General features: G+C 38.7%; 1 protein-coding gene across 5 annotated transcripts in view; it reads right to left on the bottom strand.

Moving 5' to 3' along the window:
• Tanc2 (tetratricopeptide repeat, ankyrin repeat and coiled-coil containing 2) overlaps positions 1-18,274 on the bottom strand; it is a 247,578-nt gene extending 229,304 nt beyond the window's left edge. For all 5 annotated transcript variants that reach the window (XM_090349974.1, XM_090349973.1, XM_090349972.1 and 2 more), the window contains exon 1: positions 18,127-18,274. The gene's annotated coding sequence lies outside the window, so the exon portion shown is untranslated. The remainder of the gene's footprint in view (positions 1-18,126) is intronic.
• Between the last annotated feature and the right edge of the window lie 768 nt (positions 18,275-19,042).

Here is a 19,042-nt window from a genome sequence, read left to right on the forward strand (position 1 = left end):
AAAGTACTAGTCATGAAAGCCAGCTGGGAAAATATAAGATCCTGAGTTCAAATTCTAATATGGTATAAAAAAAGGTAACAAAATACAAAATCACCATACAAAAAAATCAGTAGCTGGGCTGGGAATGTGGCTTAGTGGTAGAGTGCTTGCCTAGCATACATGAAACCCTGGATTCAATTCCTTAGTACTAAACAGAAAAAGCTGAAAGTGACACTGTAGCTCAAGCAGTAGAGTGCTAGCCTTGAGCAAAAGAAGCTCAGGGACAGTGCCCAGATCCTGAGTTCAAGCCCCAGGACTGACAAAAAAATAATCATAATTTTTCCACACAGGAATAAAGAACAGTCTGAGAAATAAATAAGAAAAACAATTCCATTCATAAAAGTCTCAAAAAAAACCCTAGGAATAAACAAGACATCGATTATGAGAATTATAACATTGAAAAAGATACTGGAAAATAGAAATACCTCCCATGTTTGTGGATTAGCAGAATACTGGGAAAATGTCTACACTATCAAAAGCAATCTTATAGATTCAATTCCCATCAAAATCTCAAATGTTATCCTTCTCAGAAAATCAATAACAAAACTCATATGTTATCATAAAAACAGTCAAAGCAATTCTATTTTTTTTTTTGCCAGTCCTGGGCTTAAGCTTAGGGCCTGAGCACTGGCCATTGATTTTCTCGAGGCAAGCACTCCATCACTAGTCCAAACTCCTGGCCCCTAGTTAAAGCAATTCTAAGCAAAACAAGAACTGCTTTTTTGGTACCAAAAAATGGATTTCAAACTATATTACAAAGCTATAGTAACAAAAATGCCATAGTACTGGCACCCAAACAGACATTTAGACCAATGGAAGACCTAAAATAAATTCACATAGCTACATTTATCTATTTTTCACAGAAGGTACCTATAACATATACTGAAGAAAAGACAGCCTCTTCAACAAAGTGTTAGAAAAATTGGTGGTACACTTGAAACTAGAGTTCAGTTTCTCACACTGTACAACACTGAACTCAAAAATGGCTCAAAGACATGAAACTTTGAAACTACAAGGGTAAACATGCTAAGATATAAGCACAAATCACAATGACTTTCTAGTAAAACACTAATCGCTCAGGAAATAAAAGCAAGAACTGACAAATGGGATTGCATCAAGTTAGGAACCTTCTGCAAATCAAAGTAAATACCAAAATGAGGAACAACCTTCAGAATGGGAGAAAATATCTACAATCTACTAATACATACACCACTTGTGGGCATATATGCAATGGAATTCGAGTCAGTATTTATGGCAGCACTATTAACAACAGTCAAGCTGCGAAGTCAGTCAAAATGCTCATCAACTGACGAACAGATAAAAGAAAACTTAGTATATATACATAAAGGAATACTACTCAGCCATAAAGAAGAATGAAATGATGTCATTTAGAGGAAAATGGACAGAAGATCATAATGTTAAGTAAAATAAGCCAGACTCAGAAAAATAAATATTGCTTGTTTTCTCTCATATACAAACTCTAGAAAAAAAGAAAAGAAAAAAAGATATGAATGACAAGATAACATCTAATTCCTTCAATATTACACCCTCAAATCTGTTCCTGAACTTTAAACATTTGTTAGGCAATAGGATACTTGGCCTATAATTAAAAGGCCAAGAGAGAAGCCTTTTTTGTCAAACATGTATAGAATTGGCAGTTGATGATGAAATTCGCTAAATAGCCCTTCTAAAATTACACATGTTTTTAAAATCATAAACTATCCTAATTTTATGAAAATTAATTAGAAATGGAAAAAGGCAAGTACAGATAGCAATGTTCTTAATAGGCAGTGTTGATACAGTCTAGTGAACACCTAAAAGGTTCTATAAAAAGAAGTATGCCTGGTTCTTAGTAATTCACAATATATGACTGCAAATACTACACAGAAAAATATAACTGTGAGCTACAGAAGTTCCCTTCAAAGTTTTTTTTTTAGTTGTTTTTTGTTTTTTTTGCCAGTCCTGGGCTTGAGCTCAGGGCCTGAGCACTGTCCTTGAACTTTCTCAAGGCTAGAGCTCTACCACTTTAGCCTCAGCGCCACTTCCAGCTTTTTTCTATGTATGTGGTTCTGAGGAATCGAACCCGGGTCTTCGTGCATGCTAGGCAAGCACGCTACCACTAGGCCAAACTCCCGGCCCCACCTTCAAAGTTTTTAATCAAGTAGAAATAAAAATCATTAGCTAGGAAAAAGAATGGGAAGTGTAAAAGTGTTAGAAGTGTAAGATGAGAGAAAAATGTGAAATAATCATCTTCCCTCTCCTAGCTTAAAAGATATAAACATGATTACCTGGCAGGGCTATGGTTCCACTTGGAAGTTTGTGGTCATGAACTGAAAGTAAAACCAATCAGTATAGTTGTATTTTCACTAACCACAATCAGCTTCATAGATGCACAAGCATGGAAAGAGTGGAAAAGTAAATTTAAACAGAAATGTGGTTTTGGCTCAGCAAGGACAATGAATCAAGAAAGAGTATAGTTCAGTGGTAGAGGGCTTGCCTCATATGTGCAAAGTCCTAGGTTCACCACCATCTACACATACACACACACACACACACACACACACACACACACACACACACGATAGTCAAGGGTATGTACAGCAATAATTAGGACTGATTTCAACTAACAAATAGGGAAGAGAGTGAAGATATAGAGATAAAATGGAGGTAGAATCAATGGATAAGAGAACATAGTGGAATAGAATGATTACTGAAGTCAGGATACTATTGAAATCAGAAAGTGGATGCATGAAACTGAAATTATGCAAATTCTGCAATTATTAAATTGTGGCTATGAAAAAAGTGAGGTAAATTGGGAGATTACTCAAAGAGATAATTCAAAGAATGAGAAGATCAAATGTTGAAAAAAATCTACATGGATGAAATTAACAAGAATTAACAAGGCCAGGAGTTTGGCCTAATGGTAGAGTGCTTGCCTAGCATGCACAAAGACCTGGGTTCGATTCTTCGGTACCACGTACATAAAAAAAAGCCAGAAGTGGTACTGAGGCTCAAGTGGTAGAGCTCTAGCCTGGAGAAAACCCAAGGACAGTGCTCAGACCTTGAGCTCGAGCCCAGGACTGCCCAAAAAAAAAAAAATGTTGTATTTTATAAAAAAAGAATTAAGATCACAAATAATATAATATTGAGGAGAGAAAAAAATTAATCAAAAGGGAACGTCTACACTAAAAGTAGAAACAATTTGGCTCACCTTTGTCTTCCAGTTCCTGGAAAATAGTTTCCTATATGATAGGAGTAACCTTTTTATTCACTGCAGGAATTACAGTGGCCCCCCCCCCAGATAAGTTTGTGACTGAGTGGAACCTGGCTATGCTAAAACCAACCATGTAACCAGAGAGTTAGAGCTCTGAGCCATACAATATCAGAGTAAATAGGGGAGCTATAGATTAAATTGAACAGTTGCTAATAATTCAGTCAATTATGCTTACATAATAAAGCTCCAGTAAAAACTCCAGATTCTGAAACAGGTGATCTCTGGTTGATAATACTATACTCTGAGTATTATTAGACATCAGGGTGATTTATACTGGCCCCCATGGGATAAAGCTATCAAAAGAAGGCTAAATTTTGGGGAGATTGGGAGGGTCACAATTCAAGACCAGCCAGGGCAGAAAAGTTGGCAAGTTCCTGTCATCCTAAGATATGTGAAAGGATGAGACTGGTAGGATCATGGTTCCAAGCCAGCTGAGCAGGAAAGTCCAAAAGACTCCACCTAAAACTAAAAGATGCTGAACATGGTTGAACATACTGTCATCCCAACTAGCATTAGAAGCCTAAATGGACAGATTATGGTCCAGGCTCACACCTGTAATCCTAGCTACTCGGAACACTTAAGATCTGAGGATCAAGGTTCAAAGTCACCCTGGGCACTAAAGTCCGTGAGATTATTATCTCCAATTAACCACCAGAAAACTGGAAGTGGAGCTGTGGCTCAAGGGGTAGGGCGGTAGCCTTGAGCTGAAGAGCTCAGGGACAGCATCCAGGCCCAGAGTTCAAGTTCCATGATTGACCAAAAAAAAAAATGAGGAAATAAAAGAATAACCAGCACAAAAATGGGTGGGAGGTTCAGATCAGAGGTAGACAACCTATTTAACAAGCAGGAAACTCTGAGTTCAAAACCCAACACACACACACACACACACGACACACACAAACTTCCTATCTGGAAGCCACCCAGTTCTATACATCTCTTCTTTTGGCTGATTCTGATTTGTATTCTTTATGCTACAATAAAACTGTAATACTAAATATAGTATGTGTAGCTAATTAGCAAAATGCAAGTGATTCTGGGCACCTCCACAGTTGCAGCTAGGGGTGTTTAAAGTTAAGAATAATCTTATGGAGAGCTGAGTCTTTAACTTGTGGAGTTTGGTCTAACTCTAGTAGTTAACATTGAAGATCAGTACAGGGAATGAATCAAGAAACACAATCAATGGCAGTTTCAATATGGTTTGCAAATAATACAATCTGATACATGATATTTAAAGCTAGAGAATTTTAAAGAAGCACAGTTTGCAAATAATACAATCTGATGCATGATATTTAAAGCTAGAGAACTTCAGAGAAGCAAGGAGTTATCTGAATGCTGCAAACAAAGAGTAAAAAAGGACATATACTCTACTTCTAGGCTCAATGGTCAGAGAGTTACATGGGAAATAAAAATAGGGGAAGAGGTTGACATCACTTGAGAGAGCAGCAGGGGAAGCAATATTGTCAGATGGGATAAGATCTCTAGAGCATTCCAAGTTTTAAAGGTTATGAAGACGAGGAGTTATCAGTGAAAGAAATTGACTAAAATGGACTGACCACACAATGACATAGAACCAGGAAGAAATAATGGTATACTAAAAAGCAGGCTTTACTTGGGACAGAGTAATCATTGAATCAACTGCTGCTGATAGGTCAAGTTACACAGACTAAGAAATAATGTTGGACTGAGCAATGGAAAAAGTCAAAGACAGCTATAACAAATAATTTCAGTGAAATCATGGAGAAAGAAGCCATACTGGATTGTTCAAAAATAAAGATCTGACTTTTCTGCACTCTGGAAATCAACCAAAGCCATACAATAAAGAAGTATTTACTTCTGAAAGCTACTTAACATTGCATAAGAACAATTCACACTGTGGCATATTTGCCTGGAGTTATTTTCTCCAATTTCCACATCATGCCCCCAAAATACAGATCAACCAGGGTAGAACAGGCCTTGAAAACCAGCAGTTTAGTTTCCACAATTATGGTTTGTTGCATTTTGTTACAGCAACTCCATTATTTTGAAGTTACAGTCCTAGCTGGAGAAATCAAAGGTCCAAGGTACCATCAGAAGATCTAACAGGAAGTTCTAGGGAGTAAAACAGTCATAAGATGTTAATAATCCTTCTATATACCTCAGATATTAAAAACAATTTAATGAAATAAAGACAATCTTTTCAACAAACAGTACTGGGACAAATGAATATCCACATATGCAGAAAAAGTCTTAAGATTTTTATCTCATACCAAAAACTAACTGTAAATGGATGATAACGCCAGAAATTCCTATCCTAAGTATCTTCAACAGAAATAAGAACATTTGTCCCTATCATAGTAACATTATTCATACAAGTCAAAGAGTAAAAAGAATTCAAATGTCCATTTTGTAAACAAATAGACAAGATGTTGTATTTCCATATGCTGTAGAAATTTTCAGCAATGAGAAATTTTTCATAATCTTCAAATAGATATGCAATAGATCTTTATGTATCATAAATGCAAAGTAAGATGACCCAACTTCACAGGGAAAATAAGGATATCACTATTTAAATAAAATTTGGACCAAAAAATGAAAAAAGAAAAAGAAATATTCAGCAATAAAAAAGAAGACATCTTGATAAATGGCCAGCACAGACTAACCTAAAAACATGCTAAAAAAAAAAAAACAAGTAGCAAATGACTACATTTATATTGTAAAATAAAACAAACTATATATTATAATTCCATTTGTATAAATGCCCAATTGCAAATTTATAGAAGTAAAAACCAGATCTTTGGTTAGTCACTGCTGGGGTTAGGAATGGACATTGACTGCAAATGGACTGAAGGAATATTTTAGGTGATAGTAGTGCTCTAAACTTGGATTGAAATGACAGGTACACAACATTAATTTACCACTAATCACTGAAGTGTACATTTACAATGAGCAAATTTCAAAAGTACATTATACCTCAATAAAGCTGTGAAACAGAAAGGACAAGTGAATGTTTAAGTAACTTTCTGTAGAAACTGGTACAAGTAAGAATAAAGATATATAGGATGGTAGCTAGAAAGAAAGGGTTTCTTTTAAATGAATGAAACTACAATGCAATTATGTTATTGACAGTAATCTAGAAAAGAAGAAAAGAACAGTTACAGAACCAGTGTCCTTAAGAATGTGAAAAGGGTCCTGGTATCTGGAGTTACACCTATAATCCTAGCTATTCAGGAGACTGGGATCTGAGAATGGTGGTTCAAAGCCAGCCTGGGTAGACAAACCCAAGAGATGTTGATTTCAAAAACAAATTAAAAAAAAAAAAACAGCAAAAAATCAGAATTAGAGAGATGTGGCTCAAGGGGTGGGGGGAGCTTAGTGAGAGTGTGAGCCCCTTAGTTCAAGCCTCAGTACTAGAAAAAAAGGGAGGAGGATGAAAAGGACAGCTTTAATCAATACTGGGACAAAAAACAGCTTCTGACAGAGGGAGAAGAAAAGGCAGACAATTAAAGCCAGACAATTCATAGTAATGATGTGTAAAGGCAGGATATAGGGAGATTATTTGTATTTTCTTTGAGAAACAGAAAGCAAGTTCACGAGTTAAGAGGAAGAACAAAAAAAAAAGTATTTGAAAGTTTCAGAACAAGGGAAAGATACGATCATCTAACCAATGGGAATGGAAAGAACCAGACAGGTAGGCAGTACTAAACAATAAATTTAAGTTCACTGAGTACTGGCCAAGAATTAAAAGTCAATATATTATAGATGTTTTGTTCCAACCATATTTACTAATAAGTATAAAACTGGAAAGACTGGTATTACCCAGTGTTACGGTAACAAATATGGAAGAGGGGGGTGAAAGAGACTGAAAGTAGAATCCAGAGAGCAGAAAAGTAAAAGGGGATAGTTGAAGAAACTAATTATCAAAGAAAGCTGCAATTATTGGTAATAATTTATTAGGCAATGACTCCCAATCTATGCTGGATGCACAGTAAAATCACTCTGAAAACGTATTAATACCCTTGGTCACATTTCAGACAAACCAAATGTAAATATATAATATATAATGCTATCTGTAAAAGTGAGTGCTAGGAATCAATGGGTTTTGGGAAACTCCTCAGACAATACACTGAGGGTTTGAAAACATCTGCATAGAAAATGCCACTGAAATGAATGGTTAAGAAAGAATGCAAGATCATTGGAGGAAAGAAAATCAAGAGGTCAGAGTATTAGAAGCACCATCTATTCACACAGTGAGGTCACCAATAATTCAACTGGAGAACTAGGAAAGTGACAATGAGCCCAGAATTCTAAACACATCAACTAGAAACAAAGAGAAGATCTTTGTTTTCATCCAGAGAAGCCACCATTGAAGAGCTCTTCCAGGTAGGGACCTTTAGGAGGAAAGCTAGATTTTCAGTTAGCTACAGGGGTTTTGAACGTCTGGTATCTACCCTCAAAATGATGTACTATATGATAGAACAGATATATATGCTTCTTATAGGATGCCTATGGCAGCAGTGTACCTGTATTGGTATTTTGCATGGCTCTCTAATGATGTTATAAATACCCAAGTGGTCCTTAGCATAAGAAAATGTTCATCATCCCTGCTAGAACATGTAGATAAAGATATTAGAGAAGATGTTGCACTTTTGCAGATGATTGACAAAAGGTTCCAAAAGGCACAAACTGAAGATTTCATGGTCACAGAGAGGTGAAAATTGGGTCATGCAGCAAAGATGAAGAAAAAGAGAAGAATAGGGTCAAGAAATTTCCAGAAGATGTCTTATTTTTTTAACAAAGAAAAGAAAAAGTACTCTAAAGTTTAAATAAGCTTTCCTAAGCCTATCTACATTCTAAAAGATTTTTTAAATTAATGTCAAATAAAAATGTCATAGAACATAAGAAAGTTAATCTCATGCAAAGTCATTACTTTTAAGAAGAGAGAGAAAGAGGAGAATAACATCCCTAAAGACGATGAAAGCATGCCAGAATGGCATGCCCACGTAACAGATCAAAACTAATGTGCTATTTCAAAAGAAGCTAAAATATTTTGAGAAAAATAGCACAAGACATGAAAGAACAAAAATAAGAATTACAAAATCTGAAAAAAATAGATGGCATAACTCAGAAAATAATAAAAAAGAAAAATTCCTCTAGAAATTTAGACAAAAGTGAGAAAAACAGAAAATCCCGTAAGAAAAATAGAAAGTGAAAAAAAGGAAACTAAAAGGAAGCTGAGTATGTGGTACACTGTTGTAATCTCAGGAGACTGAAGCAGGATGACAGTGTGTCCCAGGCCAGCTTGGGCAACTTATGGAGATCATATATCAAACAACAAAACAAGGGCTAGAGTTGTGGCTCGGCAATATAGCACCTGCCTAGCAAGTGTGAGTTCAAATCCCAGTAACAAACAAAACAACAACAACAACAAAAAGATAAAAAATGTTAAGAAGTATTGAGCCAAGCAGTGGTGCCTCAATACTGTGTAATCCTAGCTATTCAGAAAGTTGAGTGAGGTCTGGAGGATTGTAGTTTGAAGCCGGCTAGATCAGAAAAGTCCATGAAACGCATACTTAATTAGCCATCAAAATTCTATAATGCAGCTAAATTGATGGAGCCCAGCCATGAAGAAGAAAACTGATCAAGAGCTCAACGCCTGAAGTTCAAAACCATGATACTAAAAAAGGCGGGGAGAAACCTTACGATTCTTATCTCCAATTAACCAACAACAACAACAACAAAAGAAATGGAGGGGTAGCTCATGTGGTAGAACAACAACAACCATAAGAAAAAATGCCAACCAAGAGCCAAAGCAATGCTAGATAGATAGATAGACAGACATATAGACAGATAAACAGATGGAACTTATCTATGATATATGTACGTGTACATGGACTTGTGCATATATACAAACATATATATTTGAGACTGAAACCTGAGCAAAGAAATATATTCTCTTATATGCTATACTCTGAACCGCTCTCCACTTGGAATACTTCTTTTAAGAAAGAATAGAGGGCTGGGACTGGGACTTAGTGGTAAGATGCTTGCCTACCATACATGAAGCTCTGGGTTCGATTCCTCAGTACCACATAAACAGAAAAAGCTGGAAGTAGCAAGTGGTAGAGTGTTAGCCTTGAACAAAAGAAGCTTATGAACAGCCCAAGGTCCTAACTTCAAGCCCCAGGAACACCCCCACACACACACACACAAAAAGGAATAGAATCTAGCTGGGCATGGTGGTATACACCAGCTATGACAAGAAAAAAAAGTTAACATCATGAAACAAGAAGCAAGACGCTATCTGAAAAATAACCAGTGTAGGCTGGGCACCAGTAGCTTACCCTTGTACACCTAGCTTCTTAAAGGCTGAGATCTGATGAGCACAGTTTAAAGCCATCCCAGTCATGAGACTCTTATCTCTAATTAACTACCAGAAATCTGGAAGTATGGCTCAAAGTGGCAGAGTACTAGCCTTGAGCTGAATTGCTCAGGGACAGTGCCCCCTTCCCAGAGTTCAAGCCCCATGACCAGCAATCAATTAATCAATCAATCAATCAATGAAATAACTAGTGTAAAAACAAGCTAGGAACATGGCTCAGCATCAGAGCACTGAGCAAGTGTGAAGCCCCATGTTCAAATCTCGATAAGCCCCTCCAAAACAGGAGAAAAAGAAAGAAAAGGAATAGAACTTAATAGCACACTTTTCAGAAACTCTTCAGAATTAGATGAGTGTCATAAGAAGATACAATAGTGACTGATTGGTCAGATACATTAGTACTAAAGGCGAAGTAGCCAAACAGTTCTCAGTTAATTGAAACCATTATTTCCTGCAAAGCCCAAATAAGGTATAGTTTCAATTCACTGACTTTTGAAGAACATTAATGGAGGCACACTGTGTAATAGATCAAATATGGACAAATCTTTTCTGTAAAGAGCTAGATAGTAAATATTTAGGTTTTTCCAGCCATATGGTCTCTATGACAATTACTCTGCTGTTGTACCCCAAAATATAGTCTTAACCAATATGTAAACAAAGGAACATGGCTGTATTCCAATATGAAGTCTTTATGGACATTGCAATTTAAATTCTAACTAATTTTAACTTGTCAAGTAGTACTGTTCTGATACTTTTTCAATTATGTCTAAAATGAAAAAACTTATATTGCAAGCAATACAAAAACAGATGATAGGCTGGGATTTGTTCCATAGGCTACAGTTAATCAACATCTTTAATATAGAAATAAATATATGGCCAAAATTCACATAAAGAACCTTCTAATCCTGTCACCACAGGAAACAAAAAAGAACAAAACATGGTTTATCTTTAGGATCAATTTTAATTATAGCCCAGGAGTTGCTCTGAATTTCTTAGAAGGTATATGGTTATATATACATGTATGTGTCTTTCTCTAAATCTACTTTCTGATATCTTGAACTCCCTCCAATTCCAAAATAAGAGATGAGCTTTCAAAGACATAGCTGAAGATAACTGTCAACAAGTACAAAAGGAAACTGAGAACAGCATACCCAAGCTGGGTAGGGGGTAGGCAAAACTTTTTCACTCTAAAGATAAAGGTTTAGGCTAAGGACTTAAGGAAGAGTGAATGAAGAAATTTCCCAAGAACAAAAGAGAGGAGTCAAGTACTCCATGGAAACAAAGCTTCATATAGAAAAGTATGAAAATTCAAGAGCATACTGAATACTAAAGGAACCATAAGTAACTCAAATTACCTGAAAAATAGCTTTTAAAGAAGAAAATGTGGTGGCTCACGCCTGTAATCTTAGCTACTCAAGAGGCTGAGATCTGAGGATCACAGGTTCAAAACCAGCCCTGGCACTAAAGACCCTGAGACTCTTATCTCCAATTAACCACTAGAAAACCCGAAATGGCACTGTGGCTCAAGGGGTAGAGTGGTAGCCTTGAGCTGAAGAGCTCAGGGTCAGTGCCCAGGCCCAGAATTCAAGCCCTATGACTGACAAAATAATAAAAAATAAATAAAAAAGAGAAGAAAATGGTAGATATTGAATCAAAAGAGGAAACAGGAAAGATCACAAATTACCTTATATGGTTTGCTAAGGAGCTTCTATCTTAGCCATTCAATAATAAAAAGCCCCTGGAAGATTCTTAAGAAAAATAACACAGCAAATAATTTTGAAAAATAGCTTTGGCAGCTACATGGAGATATCTTTAAGGAAAGATTCATAAATTTTGACATGAATGGTAAAGATATTACAGCAATAGGGTCATGCCTGTAAGGAGGCTGAAATCTGAGATCTGAGGATTGTGGCTCAAATCCAGCCTGGACAGAAAAGTTCATGAGACTCTTATCTCCAATTAACCAGCAATTAACCAGCAAAAAGCCAGAAGTGGAGCCGTTACTTCAGAAATAGGAGTTCCAAAGGGTATCAATGTATAGGAATTAATGCACCATCTATCTGGCAAATATTATGTAACCCTTCTATTAATTACAATAAAAATATATGAAAAAAATAAAATATTTTTTAAAAAAAAGAAGAAATAGGAGTTCCAGCTTTGAGCAGAATAAGCTAAGGGATAAGGCCCTACCCTGACTTCAAGCTCCCATAGGAACACAACAAAACAATCAAAAGAGCAGCAAGATAATTGACTATCATGCAAATCACTGTTGAGAGAACTGGCAACAGACTCTCAAGTTCTGATTTAAAAAAAAAAGGAATTTAATCTGTACCAAATAACTTTTGATAACTTTTTTTGTGACGAGATCATACAAAAAAAAACTGTTAATGTCTATAGCTAAGGATAAGGGGAAAGTTCATAATTAGTGGAAACAAATAAAACATATTTCTAAGATAAAAATTTTTTTTAAAAAAAAGGCATTTGAGAGGTGATATGCATCCAGTACTACATAAAGGCAGAAATTGATTTACAGGAAAGAAAAGGATAAAGGAAAAGTATGATTAAGATTAATACCAACTCATTTCCTCTGACTATTATATTCAGTCATGTCTACCTTCAACCATCAAGAGCAAACAGAAACTCAATATAACAAAATATTGGGACAGAAAAGTCCATGAGATTTCATTTCAATGGAAGAAGGTGGACTTGGTGGTGCTGTTCTATCATCCCAGTGATAGTGGGAAGCAAAAAACAGAGCTGAAGTCCAGGCATATGCCTAGAAAGTAAGTCAGAGCTTATCTAAAAATTATTTAGGGTACAAAGGGCTAGAGGCATGGCTTGAAGGTAGATTATCTGTCTCGGAAATACAAGGTTCTGAGTTCAAACTCCATTACCACTAAAAATAAAACTAAAAATAAGCAATTTTTCTGACATCCAAGATTTAAAACATGTATATACTGACATAGGGTGGGGGTATAACATAATAGTACAACACTTGATATACCATATAAATTAAACAGATCTAATAAAAAAAAATCTGTCCCCATAACTAGCTACAGTTACTTAGAGCTTTGTGGAATAAGATAGTTCCATACTAGAAATTGTTCTCACTTATTACCTCCTTAAACTACTTTCATCTTCTAAATCTCATGTCACAGATATGTTGTTTTCCACTTAATATTTTATCTTGAATCTTAAATACTCAAACATTGTTTAAACGCTGGGCACCAGTGATTCACATCTGGAATCCTGAGTCCTTTGGAGGTTGATATTAGTCAAAGTTAGGATCACGGTTCTAGGCCAGGACAGAAACAGAAATCTGAAGATTCCATCTCAAGGTAAGCTGGGCATGATGGCACACAACTGTCATCCCAGGGGCTGGGAGTTTGGCCTAGTGGTGAAGTGCTTGCCTAGCATGCACAGAGACTGGGGTTCAATCCCTTGGTACCACACGCACTGAAAAAGCTAGAAGTGGCTATGGCTCAAGTGGTAAAGTGCTAGCCTTGAGAAAGCCCAAGAGCAGTGTTCCGGCCTTGAGTTCAAGCCCTAGGACTGGCAAAAAAAAAAAAAAAAAAAAAAAAAAATGTCATCCTAGCTACTACCAGGAAGCCTAAAATAGGCAGATGCTTGTCCAGGCGGAAAGTGAGATTCTAACCAGTTGAAAAAATGGCTGAAATCACAGCTCTATGGGAAAGCACTAGCCTAGAAAGAAAGCACAATGCTCTGAGTGCAAACCCCACTCTGTCAAAAAGATGCTAGTGGCTCACACCTATAATCCTAGCTACTCAGGCTGAGATCTGAGAATCAGTCATTCAAAGCTAGTCAGCAGACAAATCCATAAGACTTTTATCTCCAATTAACCAGCAAAAAGCTAGACATAGCCCAATAGGTTAGAGTATCAGCCCTGAACAAAAAACAGCAAGCCAGAATACAAGGTCCAAAGTTCAAGCCTAAGAATCAGCATCAAAAAAAAAAAAAAAAAAAGAACACTAATTAAGTACCTAGAGACTATAAGCCTTTAATGCTTTTCTTCCAACATTCTTTCCACAATTTTTGCCAAGGGATACATACTCTATCATCATTTACATATTTCCTTGATCACCTTTTTAAATTACATATTAAATAATCTTCACATAATGTAAGTTATTAGAAAAGCCTTTTCTAATAAACAAAGTGGGAGCTTTCATGGCATTATGAGTCTAAATGATTTATGTATACTATTATTTATATGTCTTCCCTCCAATAACACTATTTGAGATAACACATATTGGTAAATATAAAAATGCCAGGTATCACTTCACTCATATAAAAAAAAGTAATTGTCAAACTAATTAAGCTAGCCTCTATTATTTATTTTCTTGAACTGAAAAGTAAACAGGTATGTGCAACATCTTGTTCTAAGTCCCTGAAAGGAAATCTGAGTAGTCAGTAAATATATTCCAGCCAAGTGATTCTGGCTAAATTTAATCCATTGTAATTTTAATTATTGTGTCCAATGTGTATTTGATTGAGAGGGGAAGAGATATGATAAATAGAATTTTGATGCATTTCTTTTATGCATACTTACTCTCCTATGTAACTAATAAATACCTACTACTCAAATATTCTCCTTTGGAACTACTGGATTAGTACACTCCTTTCTAGATCCATGTCCCTTGTCATTTAGAAAATTCTCATACAGACAAGAGAAAAAAGAAATGTTAACATGGAATAGATAGGTAAATGATGGAAGGAGTTCATAAATCTTTAACAATGTTGATAACTTTTTATGATAGCAACAGATCAAATCAGGTTTTACAAATTAAGTATCCTAAAATGAACTACCAACCGATACAAATACAAGAGCATGGCCTGAGTCCATATTTAACTTACTGACTATATTAAATTGTATAAACACACATCCTGAATATGTTTCAGCCATAATCAATAAATCACATTAACAAGTGTATGTTAAAGGTATTTTGATATATGTGATGTGTTATTTGCACCATCATTGAGAAAAACTTCTGCTAAAGAATAACAGAAATAGCTTGGCTTGAAAAAGAAAATAATCATCAGAATTGCTAAAGGTAGTGTTCCATTTATTCTTTATAGTTTGTTCATTTTACAGACATTTCATATACAGTTAAAATCTATAATACATTTAAATGTTAAGAAAAGTCTGAGCAGCTGGGAGTTTGGCCTCATGGTAGAGAGAGGGCTTGCCTAGCATGCATGAAGCCCTAGGTTCAATTCCTCAGTACCACATACATTCAAAAACCGGAAGTGGTACTGAGGCTCAAGTGGTAGAGCTCTAGCCTTGAGGAAAGCTCAAGGACAGTGCTCAGGCCCTGAGTTCAAGCCCCAGGACTGGCCAAAAAAAAAAGAAAAGTCTGAACAAACATTTGTTTGTGGAAGTTAAATACACATAAAGCTCCAATCTTTTTTTAGCTATTTTTAAAATAAAATAGAAATCATTAAAACATTACAAATTAAGGAAAATAATAATTTCTCCTTAATTTTACAAAGGAAATCAGCAATAAAAGTTGACTGAAAAGCCAGATGGTAGCTCACACCTGTAATCCTAGCTACTCTGGAGGCTGAGATCTGAGGATCATAGTTCAAAACCAGCCTAGGCACTAAAGTCGGTGAGACTCTTAACTGTGGCTCAAGGGATAGGGCTCTAGTCTTGAGCTGAAGAGCTCAGGGACAACAGCCCAGGCCCAGAGTTCCAGTCCCACACTGGACAAAAAAAACATAATTTACTGAAAAGAAGCCATGTGCATATAATGTATCTATCTATATCAATATACCTAAAAGTAACTTTTGCATGAAAAAGGGCAACTTTTTGCCACTAACTTCTCCCCAAATCAAACTCCATCACAAATATTCCCTTGGCCACATAAAAAATACTCCTTCATCTACTTATAAAACAAAAAATGAATTAGAAAAAAATGTTTCACTATAAGTAACTATAATTTTTGTATATGTATAGGCTTAACATTTACATGAGTTCTAGGCTTATTCACATTTGTACTGTTTCCTTTATGATAGGTATGTGCATTTCATTTATGCCTTGGGGATTCTAATTTGAATGAAAGGGCAACATAGCATACTGAAACAGTTCTACTTCTTAGGGATATAATCTTGGGCAGGTTATTGAATCTGTGTCCCAGTATCTCATGGATACAATAGAAAATAAAAGTACATGGTTCATAGGGTTTTGAAGCTATTAGAAGAAATGTAAAAGAGGACTAGCATAGCATAGGTGCTGTGTAAATGTGAGCTATTATTACCAATAGTAATAATTTCCCATCTTTCCGAACATACTGAAACCATTCTTAGCCATATGAATTATTGACTAAAATCATATTACTAGTTAAAATAGACACAAATCTAAATTACTATAAGTCTGAAACCCTGCAACTCTAAAGAGAACTGATTAATAAATCTATATAAGCACGACAAAGATAAAAAGCAATCCAAAAGGACTGGCTCCCTCCCCCCCCCCCCAAAAAAAAACCCACAACTATCAATTTCTTCCCTTACACAAGGGGGCAGTGATAACAAGAAAAGAATAGGGCTCTGTAACACCTCTTCCAACAGACAGTAGGGGGTGGCAGTACATATGGCTTGCAGTCAGAACAAAACAGGAAGACCCAACAGAACTGCTCTTTATTCTTCCCTGGCCCTGTCCTCTCTTCTTTGAGCCTCAACAGAGCCTCAAGATAAGGAAAATAACTGCAGAAAAGCAAAAACCCCAAATTAATCATGAAGGAAAATCCAATTTTATCTTCAAAGGAAATGATCCCTCAGTGGCTGAATTTGGAACCAGGGGGAAGCCAATCAGCATGAATTTCCAGATTGCATGGCAAATTACAACATCTACCCAAGTATCAATTTTTGTGTAAGAATTTGAACATAATACGCCAAACTCTCATCATAAACATATCCTAATGAATACATCCAGTTAGTTCTGCTTTTGTTTCACAGTCAATAGACAGTCATTGTGTGTATATATATATGCATATATATATAGTGTATCACATTGCTCATCTAGCTGTCTTTTGTTACTTCTGAAATTTCAGCTATGTTCTGACAATCCTTTCAAAATGCAGATGCTCTTAAAAGGAAATCACAAGGTTTTTGCAGCCAGTGGGCAATTTCACATACATACATGTATACATGCACATATACACATCTAGAAAAGAAGAGAGGAAAATGGAAGAAGAGGAAAGGAAGGAAGGAATATTTAATGCTCTATTTTTGTGGTCACATTCTTAAGATGATCTACCTGAGAAATGCTAAAGAAACAGCCCACTGACAGTGTCCATGTTGCTTTTTATGCCAAATTTCTGTATTGCCTTTTTCTCTTATTTCACCACACCAACACCCAGAACATAGAAGAATATTTCACTACTGCCATCCTCCGTAATGGCTTTGGCTCTACCCTCAAAATGCCTGAAAATTTACCCCTTTTGTTCACCATATTGTTTTGTTTCCTTCATTCATTTTCACCTGTGTAAAAATCAAGAAAGGGGCATATGTGAAAAAATGTTTTCCCTTGCCTAATGATCTCGAACTCACAATTATGGTCAAGATACTTGGACTGTTTGGAGGTTTTCTTGTTGATGTATTTTGTTTCTGTTCCTGTAAAGGATCAGAGAGTGGAAGACACCCCATGTACACCAAATCCTCTTCCTAATGTTAATTATCATTGTTTATGTTTTATGAAAAAATGTTCAACATTCCACACCTGGAACAGAAGACAGGACAGGATTCTGTCAGTGCTCTCTACAAGCTGAAGGCAAAACCTATTATTATTTTAGCCCTATTTTTTCCCCATCTCACAACCAGACACAAATTGCCTTTTGCTTTCACATGAGTACCTTCCCTATGTCAAAAAAAAAAAAATAATAACACATAAGCTCTTCTGGATTTCCTGTGGCAAAATAATCTAGCAGTGGACCCTATTAATGTTTTATCACACTACACCACCTTGCCCAGAGGAATTATTCGTATCGCTAATAACTCCTCTACCAGGAATTTCTATGCCACCCGAGCGAGCCCATCCTGTGCCTTTACCTGGCACATTTCACAACTACTTGCATGGTGCATGCGGGGGGTGGGGGGGCACGTTTTGCAAAACTCGTTCTGCACCACATTCCCTGACACGTTAAGCCAATCCGCCAGGCATCTTCTCCGGGTCCCTGTCACCCGCACACACTCCAGGTATCAAATGCCATGACACCTTCGGTGACAGCCAAGTGGCCGACCCCCACCCCCAGACCCATCCGAAGCCACCCTCCAGTGCCACAAGAGCAGGCAGCCTCAATCCCCACACCTCCGACATCGGAGGCACTTGGCTGCTGGGGTTCAGTCTCCCCGCGCGCCCCCGCCCCTCTCCGGGGAGCTGAGGCGGCGTCGGTGGCCCTGTCACTAGAGCGACCTTCCCTAAACGGGCTCCCTCGACCCTTACCTGCCGCTCTGAGGGCGGGGGGGGGGGGGGAACGGTGCACCTCGGGGTCCAGCCCGAGTCCCCCGTGGTCTCCGGGTGAGGACCGCGCCGTTCGCCCGCGCTGCCCGCAACTGCCCCGGAGCCCCTCGCTGCCCTCCGGCGTCCCCCCCTCCTCCTCGGAGGGTCTGCGCCCCGGGTTCGACGCAATGGGGCCTCGCGGCGGGCGGGCGGGCGGGCGCAAGCCGCGGTGGTCCTCCTGTCAGCGAAGGCGCGGGGACAGACTCTCGCCCCTCAGCGCGGCGGCGGCAGCAGCGGCGGCAGCGGCGGTGGGCGCCTCGCTCCGCCTCGCGCGCGGCACAGCCGGGAGGTGAGCGTGAGGGGGGATGGGAACGGGGGCGGGACCGCCCGGAGGGGAGGCGCGGAGGGCGGCGGCGGCGGCGGCGGGTGCGGGAGGGCAACGCTAGCGGCCCCAGGCCCGGCGCTCCGAGCGTTCGCAGCTTGCCCGCGCCGGGCGAACGGCTCGCGTGAGGCGGCGGTGCCAACCGGGCCCCGCCGGAGCAGCGCGCGCCCAGCCACCCGCGCCCGGCCGGCCGCTCTCTAGCGCCGCCGCCGCCGCCGCCGCCGCCGCCGTCGCCGCCGCCGCCGCCGCCCTCCGCGCCGGGGGCGTCGCACCCTCAGAGGCCGCCTGCAGCCCCGCCCCCTCCGGGCCGGGCTTGGGAGGAGCGCGAGCGCGGAGGGAGGGCGCGTGCGTGGGGGCGCGTGCGTGGTGGTGCCGCTCGCGCGCGCGCTCCCCTGCCCCCTGCCCTTCCACACTCTGGAGGCGGGAGGGTGGGGAAACGAGATTGTCCTCGGCGGGGAGCGAAGCGGGTCCGGACGCTGCGGGGTGTCTCAGCACGTCTCCTCAGCTCCGGGAGAGGGGGCTAGGCTTTGACGGGCG

The sequence above is a fragment of the Megascapheus bottae genome, chromosome 17, assembly GCF_031878675.1.
Source record: "Megascapheus bottae isolate mThoBot1 chromosome 17, mThoBot2.hap1, whole genome shotgun sequence".
Lineage (NCBI taxonomy): Eukaryota > Metazoa > Chordata > Mammalia > Rodentia > Geomyidae > Megascapheus > Megascapheus bottae.